Source organism: Parasteatoda tepidariorum, chromosome 2, assembly GCF_043381705.1.
Source record: "Parasteatoda tepidariorum isolate YZ-2023 chromosome 2, CAS_Ptep_4.0, whole genome shotgun sequence".
Taxonomy (NCBI): Eukaryota; Metazoa; Arthropoda; class Arachnida; order Araneae; family Theridiidae; genus Parasteatoda; species Parasteatoda tepidariorum.
Genome location: NC_092205.1, coordinates 45643520 through 45657129, shown reverse-complemented (window position 1 = coordinate 45657129; position 13610 = coordinate 45643520). Strand labels below are relative to the sequence as shown.

General features: G+C 25.7%; 1 protein-coding gene across 4 annotated transcripts in view; it reads left to right on the top strand.

The window, feature by feature from the left end:
* LOC107453701 (matrix metalloproteinase-21) overlaps positions 1-13610 on the top strand; it is a 94236-nt gene that overhangs the window by 21259 nt on the left and 59367 nt on the right. The gene's annotated exons all lie outside the window — the stretch shown is intronic.

Sequence of the window (13610 nt, the reverse complement as noted above, 5' to 3'; positions counted from 1 at the left end):
TTTCTCGACGTCGTTGAAAAATAAGCAGATGGATAATTGATTCTAGTACCATAACTTAGAAAAATTTAAATATTTCAATTTAATTGTAGTAGCATACATTATTTACTCAAATCTTAAGTTAATGCTTAATTTTATTTTATTTAAGCATCAAGTTACGTGGTTTGTAAATTTATGAATAACATTGCAGCTATAATTTAAACAATTTATTTATTATTTACATAATCAAACACCAGTGCTTTATTCTTATAAATCTATTAATTATAAAAAAAAAACATAATTGCTATGCTAATGGTAGTGTTATCTTTAGAACACTTGTTTTAAAGTCTCATCATATCATTAGTCTATAATTTAAACCGTAATCTATGGATTAATCAACAATTTATCTACTTATTAACGAATCTGAATATAATATCTAACAAAGAAGCTATTTGTACAATTTGTAGCTATCCATAAATTTTGTGATCACTTTTCGATTGTAACGCCATCTAGAGATTCAATATTCCTCTTTCTTTTTTTTATATACTTACCTTTTTAATACAAATGTAAAGAAATTCCATTTAAACTTTTTGTTAAAAAAAGTACAAAAAAGTATTTAGCAAAAACTCTTTCCGTTTGATCTTACTATGGAATTCTTTTATTCCCTAGCATTCCAACTTCGTATTCTATGATCACTATTTTATGTTTTTATAAAGTCGAAATATTGATTGTTTATTTGAATTACAAAAAAATACTATAAATTCGAACAATCAAATAGTCACCATCGTTGTACATATCATTTTTTAAATATTTGTTTATTTATAATATTTACCTGATTTTCAAACATTGGTATTTTTTATGAAATATTACCTGTACAAAACATTTGACTAATTTACGATCTCTAAAAATTATTTTTGGTTTTTATTAATGATTAAAAGTAATATTCAATTCTTTACTTTAATGATAGCAAAAATTTTTCTTTAATTCAAATAAATGAATAAGTAAAGAAATTTTTCTTTAAATACAACAAAAATTCGATTTTATACATTTTGTTATGTCGATTGCAAAAAATAACTCACTACTTAAAAATAATAAATATTTTAGAATAAGTTATAGTCATATTTCTTAAAAATAATTATCTAAGTATAAATTACCTTAATATTTCTTAAAAATAATTAGCATCTACGAATAAGTTGTCTTAATATTATTAACAATTTATAATATGCATTTATTTATATTGTGTTTACATTTAACGATGATTGACTATCTCAGAGTGGGATGTTTTTAATTTTACATTATAATAATAATAATTAAATTTATACATAATAAATAATATAAGATAGCTAAGTTAATAAATACATATGTATAATTGAATCCAATACTACTAACTAACCGTTTTCTTATAAATTTATTCTAGATAAAGATATCTTGAATGCATAATGACTATTTCTAATTAAGTATGCATAATTAGGAAGAGAGAATTTTTTTTCTCACATGTAACTAACAAAATAAATTCAATTATCTTTTGCGAGATTCTGCTTAAAACCATTATCTAATTTTAAAAAGATTAATTTTTTTAATTAAGAAATTTAAAATGCACCTTATTTTAAGGATTTTGTTTCTCTTTTTAATTAACCTTTTCTTGAATTTTCTTTTAAACGTGGCAGTAATTAAAACTCCGTTAAATAATGGTTTCACTTTCAAAAAAAAGAATTATTCGTGTTTCATTTCTACTAAAGCTGAGTTTATAATTACCGGTTTAATTAAACTTGTTTATTAATACACTAGAAGCTTTGCGGCTGGAGAAGAACAGGTGTGAAAAAAATAATTTAATTAAGTTTTTGCATGTAACACTGAATTAACGAAACAACTCTGCCTTCTTTACTTTTAACATTTTACCAACAATACTCTTCTTGAACGTCTCTTATTTATTTACGACTTTATCGTTAAGTTTCAAATAATTAAGTATTCCTACATTTTACATTTACGGTTTCTTTAATAAGATATAACTTTTAAATCATACAACGCTTACAAAATATTGCTATTTAATATCTTATAACCTAAACTAAGCTTTAAAATTATAATATTTATTTTAAAAAAACTGATTGAAATTAAAATTTAGAACAAAAATATGCATCGCTTGTTCAAAAACTTATTACTTTTAATATTTTTTTTATATTTCTTTTTATATATTTTATTAAAATGAAGTATAATAAAAATACTTTTAATTAATTTATTTTGTGACAATAACTTTCTAATTTGTTCAAAGTGAGAAAGCTGATTTCAAAATATTCCAGACAATGTGAACGTTGAATAAAGGGGGGAGGGAAAAAGTAATTATTTCGAGCGTATAATTTTGTAGATGATGTCGTACTATATAATTGTATGCCCAAGTTTATATTTAACAGTTTACAAATGTAATCTTAAGAGATGGAATTTTTTAAGGACATTAGGCTTTGATCATTTAGTAAGGAATCTTAGAGCGAATAACCCATTGACCATTGACCAAGTCGAATCTCTTTTTACATCTCTGCAACCCGTGGGTTATCATTATTTTTAATAATTTATATGGCATGTCATTATTAAACGCTGTTGATTGTTTCTGTTATTTTTAAGTTATTTGATATTTGATTGACTTGAAAGCATTACGTTCGCTAATATTAAAGTGTTAAATAATAAACAACTATCAAAATATCGTTATTTTACTGACGGGCTTTAGCTATATATACTTATTACACTCTGAAATATTCCGGATAAAATTGCAGTAAAATGTTATGGAATTTTGGTGTACCGTAATTTTTACAGTAATATTAATATTTACTGAAGCATTGTAATTAAAAAAATATTAAGTTAAAATTATTATTTTTACAGTATTATTTACTGAATCACTGTAATTTAAAAAAATATTACAGTAAGAAATTTATAGTTTGAAATTTGACGACGGTAAATTATTTCTCTGTATGGATTTTACAGATGTTACACTTAGAATGTTACACTCAGTACTCTTTACCATAATTTTATCCACTTATTTTTTTCTTTCTTTATTCCTTTTTGGCAGTGCATAGGCTAATGATTTTTTTTATATATATATATATATATATATATATAATAACCGTCGTTGAACAGCCGACCCAATTTCATGGGTTTACGACTACTTACGTTCAACTCCGTAGCCTTGTAATTTTGAACCAATCCAGAAGACAAGGAAACTCCTGGATCAGTACCCCCAGAGGTATTGATTTGTTGTGGGAACATGGAGGACTTTGAGACTCGACAGATTTAACGTGCATCAGTCACCATTTACTACACGGGGAGTCTTCGGCCGGCGAGGATCGAACCCACGACCTCTTGGATATGGGCCCAGCGCCCTACCGACCAGGCTATCCCGGCCTTCTAGTGATTTTCTTGTGAATTTTACATATTAAAATTAATGGAACTTAAAATATATTTTGTTTAAAAAACTGAAACTATATTTAATAATTAAAAAAAAACAAGCGCAGAGTAACATTGCTAGTTAAATCTTTAGCATTGTGAGTATAATTATAAAATTAGTTTTCAATAAATATTGGGTAATGTTTGCAGTTTTTAAATTCTGTTTTATAAATTAAGTAACGTAATAATAATGAAAATTTCAAATTCTGGTTTATAAAGTATGTAACGAAAGTATTTAAACTCTGTTTAAAAATTAAGTAATATTTGTATCTTTCAAATTCTGTTTTTTTATAAATTAAATAATATTTGTATCTTTTTGATTCTGTTTCTTAAAAATTCATTAATATTGTTGAATTCTTTAATATTGTAATCTATTGAAAAATACGGTAATGAAAAATATAGTAATTAATTTTAAAAATTAAAGAATATGTGTAGTTTTTAAAGTTTTTGACAACTTAAGTAATATTTGTAGTTTTTAAATTCTGTTTAAAAATTAAGTAGTACTAATATCTTTTAAATTCTGTTTCTTAAACATTTAGCAATTTGTAGCTTTCTTAAATTCTGCTAAAAGATATCGTCATGTTTGTCGCTTGTAAATTAATGTAAAAACTAAATATTTATATCTAAGTTCTCTTGTATAATTAATTAATGTTTGTAACTTTTAAATGCTCTTAAAAAATGGAGTATTTGTAGCTTTTAAAATCTGCTCTGATTTTTAGTATTTGCTTTTAACCATAAAATACGTTTTCCTCCATCACTTATCCAACTTTAAGAACGTATTCTGAAGTGTTCTTATGAGCAAACTAATCTGCACGATGAATGAAATAAGCCTTTCAACTCGTCCATACAAAAAAGCGCCGTCGCTTTTGCGAGAGAAAGTTCTCTTTTTTCAGCTTCAGTGGGTATCTATTGTCGATAATAGAGGTACGTTCTTTCATATATCAATATTAAGAGGAGGCTTAGAATTCTGTTATGCGTGAAATTCCTCTTCCAAGGTCACAAAAGGTGGAACTATATATGAGAATTCTCTTTTATTTTCAGAAAATTTTATGGATGGTTATCGTTCTCTCGATTCGAAATTTATTCATTAGGTTACTACAAATACGGTGCTTAAATATTACTCTTTATTATGATTATTTAACTGCAAACTAAGTTAGCTAAAAGAAGATTATGAAATACGATCTTGCTTACTTTTGGAATTTCACCATTAGAAAAGTATATCAATTATAACAAATTCATGCATTTATAATTTGTTGCAATTGATCTATCCAAAAGTATCTGTAGTTTGATTTGTAGTATCAAAAAGGTGGAACTATATATGAGAATTCTCTTTTTTATTCAGAAAATTTTATGGATGGTTATCGTTCTCTCGATTCGAAATTTATTCATTTGGTTACTACAAATACGGTACTTAAATATTACTCTTTATTATGATTATTTAACTGCAAACTAAGTTAGCTAAAAGAAGATTATGAAATACGATCTTGCTTACTTTTGGAATTTCACCATTAGAAAAGTATATCAATTATAACAAATTCATACATTTATAATTTGTTATAATTGATCTATCCAAAAGTATCCATAGTTTGATTTGTAGTATCAAAAAGGTGGAACTATATATGAGAATTCTCTTTTTTATTCAGAAAATTTTATGGGTGGTTATCGTTCTCTCGATTCGAAATGTATTCAATTGGATACTATAAATACGATACTTAAATAAAAATTTTTATACTAATTATTTGACTGCAAAATAAGTTAAATGAAAGAAGATTATAAAATAAGATCTTGCTTACTTTTGGAACTTTATTATTAGAATATTATATCAATTATAACAAATTATATATCATGCATAGCATATCTATCATACATAACATATCAAATGCAACATGTAAATAATGTATAACCTATCAATGATATGTCACATATAGACAATATACGCTGTAAAAAATTAATTCATTTTATCATTATCATCCATAAAATCAATTTTATTTTAAGTTTCATTCTTAACTTAAAATTAATATTATCGTAGTATTAAGTATTATACCGTCAATTTTATAGTAATATTTATTTAATTAGAATGATTCAGTGATTTTGCGGAAATTATTGCTGTAAAAATTAGGATATATCAGATTTTTTGTTCCGTAACATGCTCCAGTATTTTACAGTAAAAAGTACGGGCACCCTGTGTATCGGTACTTTTTACTGTAATTTGATCCGGAATGTTTTGCAGTGTATAGCATATATTTACTAATATATATAATATAATAATTATATTTAATATAATTATATGTAAGTAATTCTAAATCAGAGATTTCCATACGGATGTATGTTTACCACTTGTAGTACATAAGTGTTATACAAAGAAAATATTTAAGAATTCTGATTTAAATTTTAAGTAAATTGCATTGCCAATTTCATGTACTGCAGAAATAATATGTAAAAATGATTAAAAAAAAGGACTGTTGTTGCTACGCAATTTATAAGTATAATTACGTTTGCTTCCTATTTCTTTTATTATAATTCCATGAATGTGCGTTTTGATTTGCAAAAACTTTCTCTATTAGATTTTATATTTATTTTTAGCCATTTTGCTCACATTGCCAACGAGAAAAAAAGTTAAATTAAAAATTGGAATTTTTTACCAAAAATTCAAAAAAAAAAAAAAAAAAAAGACAAAAAAANTTTACCAAAAATTAAAAAAAAAAAAAAAAAAAGTGAAAAGAAATTGTTAATGAATCTTTATTCGTTAATATGATGAAATTGATTTGAATTGGAATATGATTGTTACCCATGTTCCCATTATTAGATCTTGTCGTTTTTCCGATTTTTTTTTATTTGCGATTTTCTTACTTTTATTCAACAGTGATATCGTACATTACTAACAATATTTTTAAAGAAAAATTAGAACTTAAAAATAAAATAAAACGTCTTCCTTTCCATGAATTTACATGAAAATTTCTAACGTTGGTAAATGCTTTAAATTATTTCTAAAACAATGAAAAAATATTGACTTCATACCTAACAAAAATATTTAAACATATTAATCTTGTTTCTTTTTTACAGAGCTTTTAAAAAAATTTTTTTTTAGCTGGGCTATCTATTTTTTTTCTAAACAACTCAAAGTTTCTAAATATCTATTCTTTTGATTTATAAACATATATGTATGTTTTACTGACTTAAAATTACATAAGCTTTTAAAAACTGTGTTTCAGTTTTGTTAAACTGGACGGCGTCGGCTAGCATATTAAAAGATAATTAAAAGAAAATTAAGTCTATTTTTCTTTTTATGTAAAATATCAATGCTGAAATATATTACATTTTTACGAAACATTTTTAGTGTATTAGTACACTCTGATTTAATTTAAAATTATATAAAATATTATTTTCTAGCAGGTAGCCGTTTTTTCTTTTTAATCTTAACTGAATCAATCAAGAATCAGATTTAGTCCAATTGAAAATTGTGCGATATAAGTAATTATTAAAATTTAAGAAACTAAGTTTTATCATGTTAAACAATTTTTGAAAAGTTAAAAATAGAAAATTAAGCATATTTAAAAATTGTTAAACAGAAAATAATTATTTTTCATTTTATGTAAAATATCATTGCTAAATTAAATTACATTTTTACGAAACATTTCTAGTGTATTAGTTCTCTCACATTTAATTTAAAATGATATAAAATGCTGTTTTCTAACAGCTAGCCATACTTTCTTTTCAACTTTAAAGGTAAATCGATTGAGAATTAAATTCAAATGATTTTGAAATCGTTTGTTTTGTCTACAGCAATCAAATTTAAGAAGCTAAATGACTTTATTACTACAAAACTTTATAACTAAATAAATTTATTTTTTACAAATTTAAAGTGAATTAATCTTCTATTTGAAAGTAAACAATTGCATTTACATGGGTCAACGATTTCTTGATCTTAATATCACATGTCATAAGACGACCAATTAAATCTCTCTAAGGCCAGCAATAAATCCGTTCTTTACGTTATCAGCGAGGGTCAAAATCTCAGCTTCTGGGCTTCACACGCTGACATAAGAATAAATGATGGTTTTACAATCCAACAGATATTCAGATAAGACGATAGGCCAATAGAATAATTTATAATGTGTTTACAGTGTGAAAGTTACGTGCTCAAAAATCAGCGGATAATTAAGAAAATTTAATTAGGAGTATTCATGAAGTTTGTACTATTTTTCTGATGGGTATGAAATACTGTACTTCGTTCACTAGTGCAGTGCAGTGTGAAAATCCTGTTTTGGCTCACTGCGCAGGATTCAGCAATGAGGGTAAGAATTCAGTATTTTTTGCTTTATGTTAGTATTTCACTACCATAAACTGACTAGTAATGACTAGATTTAAGATTGATGTTTGTTTATTTAGATAAATTGTAATCTAGATAAATAAAACATTTAATGCAGCGAAATCATATAGAAAATAAAATGAGGTTTTAACATTTAAATTTTAGTTAAATACAAAATTTAGTTGAAAATAATAGTTATGATGGTTATAATTTCAACATTTAAATTTTAGTCAACTGCACAATTTAGACGGAAAAAAAATATGATTAAGAAACCATTAAATATAGGAAAAATTTTAAGAAGAAAAAAATCTAGTTTAAGCATTTAAATTTTTGTCAACAAGAAAATTTGGTCATATTTAGTCAAAAATAATAGTGTAAATTAGTAAACTATTTAACGTAGAGAAAATTTAAAGAAGCTAAAATCAAGTTTCAACATTTAAATTTTAGTCAAATACAACATTTAGTAAAAAAATAGTAAAACATTTAAAATGGTTCTAAAAGATAAAATAATATTTCAGCATTTACAATTCTATCAAATACACCAATTACTTTAGTCAAATGCCAACAAAACTGCAGAAATTAATGGTTTTTTTTACCTTATTTTATGTGAATTAGAAACTATGCGACCATGACATATATGCATTAGCAAAACTTATCGCGTAAAATATTGGCATATGTACTGATTAATGAGCCTAGTTAATGATGATATCCATTAGCTAATCTCCATTACTTTCTATCCTGGTCTCCATTATTTTCTATGAATATCCATTTTTTTTATGCAAATTATTTACTATGTTTCTAACCTGTGGAATGCTAAAATATGCCTAAAAATAGTTTTCGCCTTGGTATTCTACGTAAAAAATTTTTAAGTAGAAAAAATAAATATACATATTAACATTATTGTTCCAGTTAAAATTACACTCAAATCAAAACTGTTTTAAATTATTAGTTTTCAATCTAAAACTACACTATAAAAAATTCCCGACCGAATTACTGTTTACAGTACCGGCAGTACAGCTCTTTAGGTGTATCATTCATAAAATCCATTTTTAGCTTAAAATATTATACTGTAGCACTTTGAGGGCCGTTACTTTTTACTGTTATTTGATCTCGAATTTTTTACAGTGTGTATGGTACTAATTTTAAAGCGAAGTTTTAAAAATATGCAAAGATGCATCCAGTGAAACCTTTGATTTGTATACATTTTATTCAATTCATATACATAATGATTTTATTTACTTGCATTTGAATGAAACTTGGAAATTCCATTTGAACTAAATAATTTACAGAGTTTCCATATACATATTGCTTTAAATTTCAGAATTTGGAGACTCAACACTATTAATAGTACTATATAATAAAGTGACGGTGCTTTTTGCTTACGATGCTGAATGCCGGTACTTTTTTCCGGAATTAGATCCGGAATTTTTTACACAGTAGATAATTCATTAGTTACGTTTTTATAACATTTTGCAATAGTTGTCAGCAATAACTTCACATTTTACAGTAATTTTGTTAATAATTAAGTTGCTTTTACATTATAAGTGCTTGTAATTGTTTTCTCAAAGCTTAAAAATTAAACAAAAGTAACAAATAAATAAATAATCTTGCTATGTATATCTTTATTACTTTTATTAACTATTTTTAAATTTTTTCACTTAATCTTAAAATAACTCTTACATGTTATTAAATATTTAATCTCTGAATCTAATATTCAAGATTCTGAGTCTTGTTATTGACGCAATTTATTTCTTTTTCTTTTAAGCATAATTTAAAATAATTGTTATAACTGGAGCCCGGATTTTGATGATCTAAAAAATCTCAATTAATGCCCTTAAGAAGTACAAAAAATGCCCTTAAAGTGCGAAAACTGCGCTAAAAATGCCTTATGACCTGATTTAAATAGAAGTAAAAATATTGAACTAAATCAATGTTTTACTCTTTAAAATTATTATGAGTCGTTTCAAAAAATATAAAGCAATGCAATACTTGTTCTACGTTCATTAAAGTTTGAAAAATATGTTTTATATCCTAAAATAAGAAAAAAAAGGAAAATATATTAACTCCAAAACATAATTATTTTGTATAGAAACTTAAATTAATATAATAACTTCCATCTCATAATATTACTAAATATCAGAATTACAGTGGATTATCAAAATTTTTTTTTTTTTTTTAATATTTTGAAATGTAAACGAGCGTCTCTTGTCTGAAAGCAAATTTTTATACCAGGAGAAGCTTCTTTCAACGTCTACTGATGTTATTGGTCACGATTTATTAAAGACGGTCACACTTACTGACAATTCTTCTTCAATTTGAAACGATGTTGCTTCACCTTTTAATATCCTAGAGATTTTCTTCATTGTTTGGAAGACAGTGTAATAATAAAAAATTATAAAAAATAATAAAAATTAGAAAAAAATTAACAAAAAATTTAAAAAATGCTTTAAAATGCAAAATAGGCCCCAAAATTTAAAGAAAATGCCCTATAAATCTCAAAAAATGCTCTAAAGGACAAAAATGTCCAAAAATGCAAAAAATACAAAAAAATGCAAATGTCATCAAAATCCGGGCCTTAGTTATAACTATTTGATTCATGATTTAAATTTTTATTTTATTCAGTGGCATTATGCATTTTGAATATATTCAAAATGTAAATAAGTAGTTGCAAAATAAGATAAGTTTTAATACTATTTTCTATCACACACACGTGCTACTAAGTCACGTTATTAATATAAATTTCTTATAACGGCTGTGTATTCATAATAACGTGTGGGACTCTTATAAAACTTATGGTGCTAAAACTGATGTGTATATTGCATACCAAATAAACATTTTCACGACTTAATGGTTTTCGCTATAAATTTTGAAATTAGTTTGTGATCTTTTGTGAGTCAAGGAACCTCGGCAATTTTTATTATCGACAATTTTTATTTCTAATTAATTTTCGTTTTATCACCTTTCTTTGATGCGCAACTTGAACTTATAAGCGAACGAATTACTTTTAATAACTATTATTCTAATAATTCGATTTTTACAAATTATATCTGCGCCTAGTTCCGAATGTCTTATCTTTACCGGGGTCTGTTTAGAAGAAATTTGGACCCTTCACAAAATATTTTAACTTAAAAACGGACCCTTCGCAAAATAATTTATCTTTCAATCTGACCCTTCACGAATTTATTTATCTTCATTATTGTTTTGTTAATCGAATAAACCTAAAAAAAAAAAAAAAAAAAAGGAAAAAAAAAAAAAAANAGATGTAAACGAACTAAATTTTGTCTTCGGCAGACGCTTCTTCCCTTATTCGTCCGAAATGGATATTCTGCGTTCAGCAGTATAGGTTAAATACCAAATATTTGTATGTTGCATCGCTAATTTAGTAGCTGCAATTACTGTTTATTTTTTTAAAATTGAATTTTTTTTAATTATAATTTTACAGTGTTGAGCATAATCTTGTATGTCTTTACAATTTAAGAACTTCTTGAAAAAGTTTTGCAATAACGGGCTCTATTTGCACAAATTCACAAAAGCGTACCCTGGTTGAAAGAATGTGACTTAACGTTTATTTTATATTCACAAATTACGAGTAATTTTTTCACAATTTTACAAAAACGGACCTTTCACAAAATATCTGAACAGATCCCTGCCTTATTAAGTTCAAATTGCACGTATATACAAACTAACAATTAGCAAACTAATTGCTGTGCATTTATTTATTTGTTTTGCTTGTTTTGCCGGCTTGTGTCGGGTCAGGGAACTAGCCTTGCATCAGAAAAGTTCTGGATTCGAATCCCGGGCAAGACATAGATGTTCTTTCCTTCTCTGTACTATCTGTCCTTAATATGGGAGCAACGTTGATCCACCTAACATGGTGCACCTGAAAGAATGGCCTACAAATCTTCCCTTCAGATGCCTGTCTGACGAAAGGTCATTCTTCAGGTGGGCATTGGGGAAAAAATGTTTTTATTACCATGTTTTTTCCGTTGAAAATTTGGATCATGTTGAACCAAAATATCGTTTAAATTACCGGCATCGTTATTAAAGCATCAAGCTCTACCACATTAGAGAGATTTTTCATAGGGTTTGCTCTTTGTATACCATGAAACCAAACTTATTTTCTATTTTAGTATTCTATTTGCTCATATTGGAACAAATGGTTTCATTCGGTGAAAATCACCAATTCAATTCCAGCATCTTTTTCTTTTTTAATTTAAGAATAAGTATTAATTTTGTGCTGCAGAAATTTTTTTTTTAATTTGTTGACCAATATATTGAGAGAAGTTTTCGGAAAAACTTTTTGAAACCAACGGTTTCCTGCTTCTTAGTTAATTACCGTGTGTAAGAACTGGTTTTGTTACTTTATAAATTTGAATTTTCAAGATGTTTTAAATCCACTTTGTTGAAATTGCACTTAAAACAAGTATTTCATAATAGCTAATTACTCAATTAATATTTAGGTTTATTAAATTGTATTTGAAGTTACTTTTTATGAAGTAATTCGATATTACAGAGAGAAAAAAAAACTATGACAAAATTATCGTACATTGTAAAAAATTCTAGATTAAATTAATGTATAAAATACTGGCACATAATTCGTAAAATAAATTTTTAATATAAAGTATTATACCGTAATTTTATAGTAATATTTCCTTAATTGAAGTGATTCAGTGATTTTACGGCAATTATTACTGTGCTGTGGTTTATCAGATTATTTTTCCGTTACATATTCCGGTGAAAATGAATTTTATGGTAAAAAGTACCGGAACTCTGAATGTCGGTATATTTACCGTAATTTAATCCGGAATTTTTTAGAGTGTAGATTATTCGTTAGTTACGTTTTTATAACGTTTTTCACTACTTGTTATTATGAACATAGTATTATGTAACATTTCTGTTAATAATTATGTTGTTTTTATATTGTAAATGCTTATAATGGCAACGACTTTTCTAGTAAAAGAACAATCATAATTCTTGTAATAAAATCAAATATACGGCATTTAAACGATTTATTTGGTAATTTTTCCCCTTATATAGTAGCAGTTTACCATGAATTCTGGTTTTCAAAATTATAGTTCTTATTATCATATATTTAGAAAAAATACGAAACTGAAAAGTAAATTTAACCAAATAAATGGATTTCATGCCATGCTTCAAAGTATCATGATAAAGTTACCAAATTTACCAAAGTTTTTAGCATTTTATAAAACCATATTTTATTCTTAGTTTTAGCGCATTCTTTTCCAAAGTCTACGGTAAAAATTACCGAGCTTTTTTGGTGTTTCCATAGAGCCATTAAACACAATAAATTTTACCATATTCTGGTAGCTTTGATAATACTTTTAAAAGTATGGTCTAAAAAAGTTCAGTTTAATTTAATGTGAAATATTGAAAAGTTATGTTTAGTGTAAAAACTAGTTTTGCAATCTCATTAAATACGTACTTCAAAAAATCTTATTTTTTTGTATCACACATAAAAAATCTATTATATATAATTCTCTTACGTGGCTCCCAAATTTTGGCTGTATTTCTTTTCCGCCGGTGGCAACGTTTGCTTTGTTTTGAAAACACCGAAACATTCTGCCTTTTAATGATGTGTTTCTGATCTAATATATATAATCCTCTTACGTGGCTCCCAAAATTTCGGCTGAAGTATTTTGTACAACTAAATAAGATTCTTTTCACAACAGTTAAATATTTACTTTATTTTCTTCATTCATAGAGAAAACAGTCGGCAAAGAATTCTGCTGGGTTAAAAAACATTTCGCTAAAAAAATAACGAATTCTAAAAGAAATAAAAATAAACAACTTAAAAAATAAAAATGCTGTTGCCAGCCATAGAATTTTTTGAAAGTTAACTTAGCAACATAAATCAAAATGACATAGAAGCGCA